Below are 6,820 nucleotides of genomic sequence, written 5' to 3' on the forward strand. Positions count from 1 at the left end.
CCAGCTCTCTTTTGGTGTCCGTTAGCATGGTAAAAGGTTTTCCACACCCTCACTTTCTTGTGAGGGTGAGTATTCTTGGCTGCATATTTTTCTCGGTTAGTGCTCTGAAGATATCATGCCAGTCCTTTCTGGCCTGCCAGGTCTCTGTGGATTGGTCTGTTGCCAATCTAATGTTTCTACCATTGTAGGTTACATATCTCTTCTCCCGAGCTGCTTTCAGGATTTTCTCTTTGTCTCTGAGAATCGTAAGTTTTACTATTAGATGTCGGGGTGTTGACCTATTTTTATTGATTTTGAAAGGGGTTCTCTGTGCCTCCTGGATTTTGATGTCTGTTTCCTTCCCCACATTAGGGAAGTTCTCTGCTATTATTTGCTCCAATATACCTTCTGCCCCTCTCTCTCTTTCTTCTTCTTCTGGGATCCCAATTATTCTAATGTTGTTTCTTCTTATCGTATCGCTTATCTCTCGAATTCTGCCCTCGTGATCCAGTAGTTGTTTATCTCTCTTTTTCGCAGCCTCTTTATTTTCCATCATTTGGTCTTCTATATCGCTGATTCTTTCTTCTGGCCTCATTTATCCTAGCAGTTGGTGCCCCCATTTTTGATTGCACCTCATTAATATCTTTTTTGATTTCAACTTGGTTAGATTTTAGTTCTTTTATTTCTCCAGAAAGGGTTTCTCTAATAACTTCCTCACTTTTTTCAAGCCCAGCTAGTATCTTTAAAGTCATGATTCTGAACTCTAGGTCCGACATCGTACTAATGTCCGTATTGAGTAGGTCCCTGGCAGACGGTACTACCTCTTATTCTTTTTGCTGAGGTGATTTTTTTCATCTTGTCATTTTGTTCAGAGAACAGATGAATGAGAGAACAGAATACTAACAGGTTAACAACATCTCCAGCAAATATACTCTATACAAATCAGAAAAGACCTGAAACCAGGGGACCAGAAAGGGAAAGAAAGAAGAGAAAAAAAAAGGAAAAAGAAAAAGATAAAAACAAACAAAAACAGAACAAAACAAAAAAAAAACCGAATATGATCAAATATGATCAGGCTAGTGCATAGATCAGTGCCACACACTAGTTTTGGGCATATTTTGGTCTGTTAGAAGAAAGTGCCTGGTAAAATTTTAAAGGAAGAAAGACATATATGTACAAAATAAGGGTTGCTACAATGAAGGGATGGAAGATGATTGTAAAGATGAAAATTATAAAAGATTTTATAAAAGGAATTGATAAGATAAGAAGTGGTTTTTAAAAAGAAAGAAGGAGATTTAAAAAGAAAAAAGAAAAAAAAAAGAAAAAAAAGGGAGAGAATGTGATCAGGCAGAATAGAACAAAGCCATACACTAGTGATTTAGGGTATATTTTGATCTGTTAGAAGAAATTGTATCTCAAAATTTTAAAGAGAGAACAACTTATATATATATGCCAAAAATAAGGGTAACTATTATGAAGGGACAAAAATATGACTCTAAAAATGAAAAATAAAAAATGTTTTTTTAAGAAAAGGGATTGATGTTGTTTGAAAAAGGGAAAAAAATAAAAAAAAACAGTTAAAAAATTAACTTTGAAAAACTAATGAATTATGGTAAAAAAGCCATGAATTCTATGTGCAGTATTCCCTTAGCGCTGGAGTTGTCCCATTCTCCTTGATCGGTAAACTTGGTCTTGGCTTGCTGGCTGTTCGTGCTGATCTTCTGGGGGAGGGGCCTGTTGCCCTGTTTCCCAAATGTCTTTGCCGGAGGCAGAATTGCCCTGCCCTTGTGAGTCCGGGCTAAGCAAGCTGCTCCGGTTTGCTCTCAGGAGCTTTTGTTCCCTGCAAGCTCTTGGTACAGCTTTGGAGGACCAGGGTGAAAATGGTGGCCTCCCAATCTCCGCCCGGAGGGGCTGAGAACTCGGGGCCCTGCTCCTCAATGCACCCCCAGAGAAAAGTAGTCACTCCCTTGTCCCCGGTCTCCGGCCGCACTCCGTGCTCACCTGGCCTGTGATCGAGCATTTTTATCTCTGGCACCCGACCCCGTGTGGAGTCTCCAAACCCAGCAGATCCCTGCAGTGCGCTCCCGCGCTGCTCCTCCCAGGGGGAGGAAGTGGAGTCTTCTCGGATCTGCCGCTTGTTGGGTCCCTGCTGGAGGAGCAGTGGCCTGACTGGGCCATGGATCACAGTTTATGGCAACCCCAAGCTGAGAGCCTGCGCCTCGGCTCAGTCTCTGCAGACAGCTTCCCTGCTCCGATACCTGGGAGCTCTGCCACACTCAGGCACCCCCTGTCTTTCTGTGACCCCGAGGGTCCTGAGACCACACTGTCTGTGAGGGTTCCACCCCCCGCTTAGCCACTGGAGTGACGTCCCTCAGCGGAGCCGACTTCTAAAAGTTCCGATTTTGTGCTCCGCGGCTCTATCACTTGCCAGAAGCGGCCGACGGAGGCCCCCTACCCTGCCGTCTATCCTCCCGAATATCGCCTTGGATTCACTTCTCCGCACATCCTACCTTCCAGAAAGTGGTCGCTTTTCTGTTCAGAGTGTTGTTACTATTCTTATCTTTGATCTCCTGTTGAGTTCATAGGTGTTCAGATTGGTTTGATCCCTATCCAGCTGAATTCCTGAGACCAGACGAAATCCAGGTCTCCTACTCCTCCGCCATCTTGCTCCGCCCCCCCAAGACCTAATTTTAGCAATTTTGACCAGTGTGAGGTGGTATCTCATTGTGGTTTTGATTTGTGTTTCCCTGATGCTGAAAAAATGTTATTTTTTTGTGTGTTTGTTGGCCATTTGTGTATCTTCTTTGGAAAAATGTCTGTTTGTGTCTTCTGCCCATTTCTTGACTGGATTTTTTGTTTTTTGGGTGTTGAGCTTAATAAGTTCTTTATAGATTTTGGATACTAGCCCTTTATCTAAGACATTTGCAAATATCTTCTCCCATTCTGTAGGTTGACTGGAGAAAATGTGTCTTTTATTTATTTATTTATTTTTCTGTGGGAAAGACCAGTTTTTCTTTTAAAATTTCCATTTTGGATCCATCACAGATTGACACTTTTATAAAATGCAGTTAAATTGCTAAAAAAAATGAAATTGAAGAAAAAACATGCAAAACATAAGCCCATGTTTTAAAAAAATATGTTTCATTTTGAAATAATTTTAAATTTACAGAAAAGTAGCCAAAAGAGTGAAGATGCTATAAGGTATCAATGTTTGATTTCTTAGTTAATTTAATATTTGTGTCTCAAAAATTTTAGCTGGTTGCAACAATGAGTTATGTAATGCACTAATGGTGACAGAAATTTATAGTGAAAACTTATTTCATTAGTCAAAAATATAAAGGTCAAATCTAGATGCAAAGAGAGTCATGTAAAGATACTTATACAAATTTTTAGAAGTGATTTTAGAGACATATCTCAGTTTCTGTGCCGATGGAGATGAGAGTTTTCATCTCTACCTTGGGCAAATAAGACCTATAATTCAATTTACCATTGCCAGAAATATGGATCAACTCTCAATAAAAGGAAGACCTGCTTTTCCCCAGCTTGTTGCTAATGAATGAACCCAAATCTTTAACACGAGCTCCAACAAAATGACTAATATTAATTAATAAAAAAAAACTTCCCTGACAAGAATGAGGTGTGTTTTATTTTACACTTGGATTAGAAAGGTGAGCTATATCATATCAGACATACATTATTTTTAAGCTTCAGAAATTGATTTTACTAAGCAACATTTTAAATTATTCTCTTATCCTGTATCAAGGGTTCCAGTGTAACAAACATTTTTCTTTTGGTATTCCCTACCCTGAGATTTCTAGCAAGCTAAAACATACTATACTGTTAATAGTAACTCATGGTCTGGATGCACATGATGCTAAGCCTTACTCTTGTAGTCTATCTCTCTTGCTGAAGTTGAACACAATTCTATAGCTCCATGAGTGTTAGGATCTGGAGATAGACCTGAAACTTTTCCAGGTGGTTCCATGAGGCTCAGTGGATCCCTTAGATATAGTCCTGCAACTCTCAAAGTTCTTCCATACTACTAACATCTTCTGTAGAAGCTGCAGATCTAACACATCACAACAAGCTAAGTATTATGCTGATTGTGATATAAATTATAAGTCAATGACTGTTAAATTTAAAGTGAAGAAAATGTACTTGCTCAGTCAAAAGCATTCATTTATAATTTAGACTATACTTCTGACCTTATGCTAAATGCTATTGATATGCTATCTTTTCATGGGATATTTGGCCCAGAGGCCCAGATAGATGTACAACTGGCACATATGTTATGATATGAACTGCTGTATTGTGAAAATTAAGAAGGTTCTTTGATAATGCAAATGAAAGATCTATTGACTTGGTCTAGGGCAAGCCTGTACCTGTCATTTAACTACTTGATTAACAAAAAATATGAACTAATTAAAAACAAATTACACTAACAGATCATCCCTAATTCCTACTAATATTGATGACTTTCAATACATTTTAAAGTCCAGATTTGTGATATTAAGGATTGACTGAAGGAAATTCAGTCTTTGCATTCATTTATATATCTGCAATTTAACATTTAAATGAGAAAGAATAATAGAGAACTTTATACCAGGATCACAATGATGTCAACATTGTACCCTTATAAAATTGTATTTACCAAAACTTCTTTTCTTGTTATTTCCTTGGTCCTATGAGGTACACTATATGAAACAACAAGAAACATCCATTATTTTTATTATAGAGATGCTACTGGGAATGCCATAAATTATAACAATTAGAACTCATGCAAAATAACACTTCTCCCATCTCAATATCAGGAATCTTGGGCCTATCCAGAACAACTTGTTTTGATTAAGTTTTGGTGAAACATAATTTAGAGTTCTTTCTTTGTGTAGCCAAAATGGCTGAAGGAAAATTTAAATCCCAATTGTAGCAGTTTTTAAGCAGCATGGCATAAATTATTTTTGTAGCTTCAAGTTTTTATTTAAAAGCCAGTTAGTGCAGCGCCTGGGTGGCTCAGTCGGTTAAGCATCTGCCTTCAGCTGAGGTCATGATCCCACGATCCTGGGAACAAGCCCCACATGGGCTCCCTGCTCAGTGGAGAGTCTGCTTCTCCTTCTCCCTCTGCCCTTCCTCCCCTCCCCTCCCCTACCCCCGATTGTGCTTTTGTGCTCTCTCTCTCTCTCTCTCAAATAAATAAATAAAATCTTAAAAAAATAAAAAATAAAATGCCATTTAGCATATAGTGTAATATTAGTTTCAGGAGTAGAATTTAGTAATTCATCACTTACATATAACACAGTGCTCATCACAACAATTACCCTGCTTACTACCCATCACCCATTTAACCCATCCCCCTGCCCACCTCCCTTCCAGCAACCCTCGCTTTGTGCTCTATAGTTGAGTCTGTTTTATGGTTTGCCTCTCTCTCTTTTTTCCCCTAGGTTCATCTATTTCTTTTCTTAAATTCCATAGATGAGTGAAATCATATGGTATAAATTTGTTTGTGAATTTTATAATTAGATTATATTTTCTTGTTCATATTTTGCCTAAGCCCTATTTCTACCAATTTCTATCTCTTTCTATTTTACCACCAGAATTCTTGCAAACTATGTCAATTCAACAGTTAAATGGGTGGCAGGGTAAATATATGAACAGTAAGCAATAAGTAAAAAACAGATTTGAGTGCCTATAAGATGACTTAGAGAGGCTCCCAAATAAGATGGGAATAAATAGTAAGATGGCTTTAAGTGGATGAAGCCCCCTTGAAGAAATAAGTGGTCTAAGATAGAAGAATAAAAGGATTAAAAATGACTAAAAAATTATCTTGAACATGATCATGGTCTTTTGGCTCTGATTGAGAATTTTTTTTTAAGGATAGTGTAACCATGCATCAGCAATATGAAAAACAGTCATACTTTTCCATTCATAATATTTGCTATACATTTTATAAGAAGTGAATTATGAAAATGTATCTGCACCCCAATATAGATTACATGAAATGTTTTGTTTATTTTGCTTTTTCAGTGCCTACTATCCCCAGTAACATTTCTCCTCATTCTGGAAACTGCCTCTTCGTTCCTTCCCAATTTATCAACACAGATCCTATGGGAGTCACCTTACAAATACACAAACCCCAAAGTAGTTTAATAATTCTAAATGCCCTCAATTCAAAATATAAAAATATGAATGTGCTCTAATCATATGTAATTGTTAAAGTTTTACCAAGTTGTAAAGACCTCTATTTATGTTGATATTCATATAAAGTTTTTTTCTGGACCTTCAGATTACAATATTTTAATAGTCCACTAATAGTGTACTATTCTCATGATTTTTACTTCTTGTTATTTTGGCACCCAAGGGCATTATTTAGATTCTGAGTGATGCTTGAAGGCTATGGATCTTGGATAACGGTTACTTATTTTGGAAAGGACTTCACAAAATAAACATGGGTCAGTAAGAATGATTCCCTGGGCATTTATAATGGGAAAAAGGATTCCAATGGGTATGGAAATGTCTTTGAACTAATGAATATAATTAATTTGGGCAATCAGTATTTTCTTCCTCGTGAACTGAGAAATGTAGGAAGACATTCTTAAACAAGAAAAAAGAATGTAAAATATGTGTAGAAAATAGATAATGTGAAACAAAAAGGTCTGAGGAAGTTCAGGTGGTATATTTCACTTGCTTTTCCCTTGGATCCCTTGAGACAATAAACATCATAATGGTTCACTTTTGCATTAAAATTTTTGTGTGAAACCCAAAGATTTAAAAAATAAGTGTCACCTGTTTGTGTTTCTTTTTAAGTTTCATTTGTTGCCACAAATTTATTATATTAACTGAAAAT

This window comes from Callorhinus ursinus, unplaced genomic scaffold, assembly GCF_003265705.2.
Source record: "Callorhinus ursinus isolate GAN/ISIS: 27379988/994484 unplaced genomic scaffold, GSC_fseal_2.0 scaffold49, whole genome shotgun sequence".
In the NCBI taxonomy this organism is placed as follows: Eukaryota; Metazoa; Chordata; class Mammalia; order Carnivora; family Otariidae; genus Callorhinus; species Callorhinus ursinus.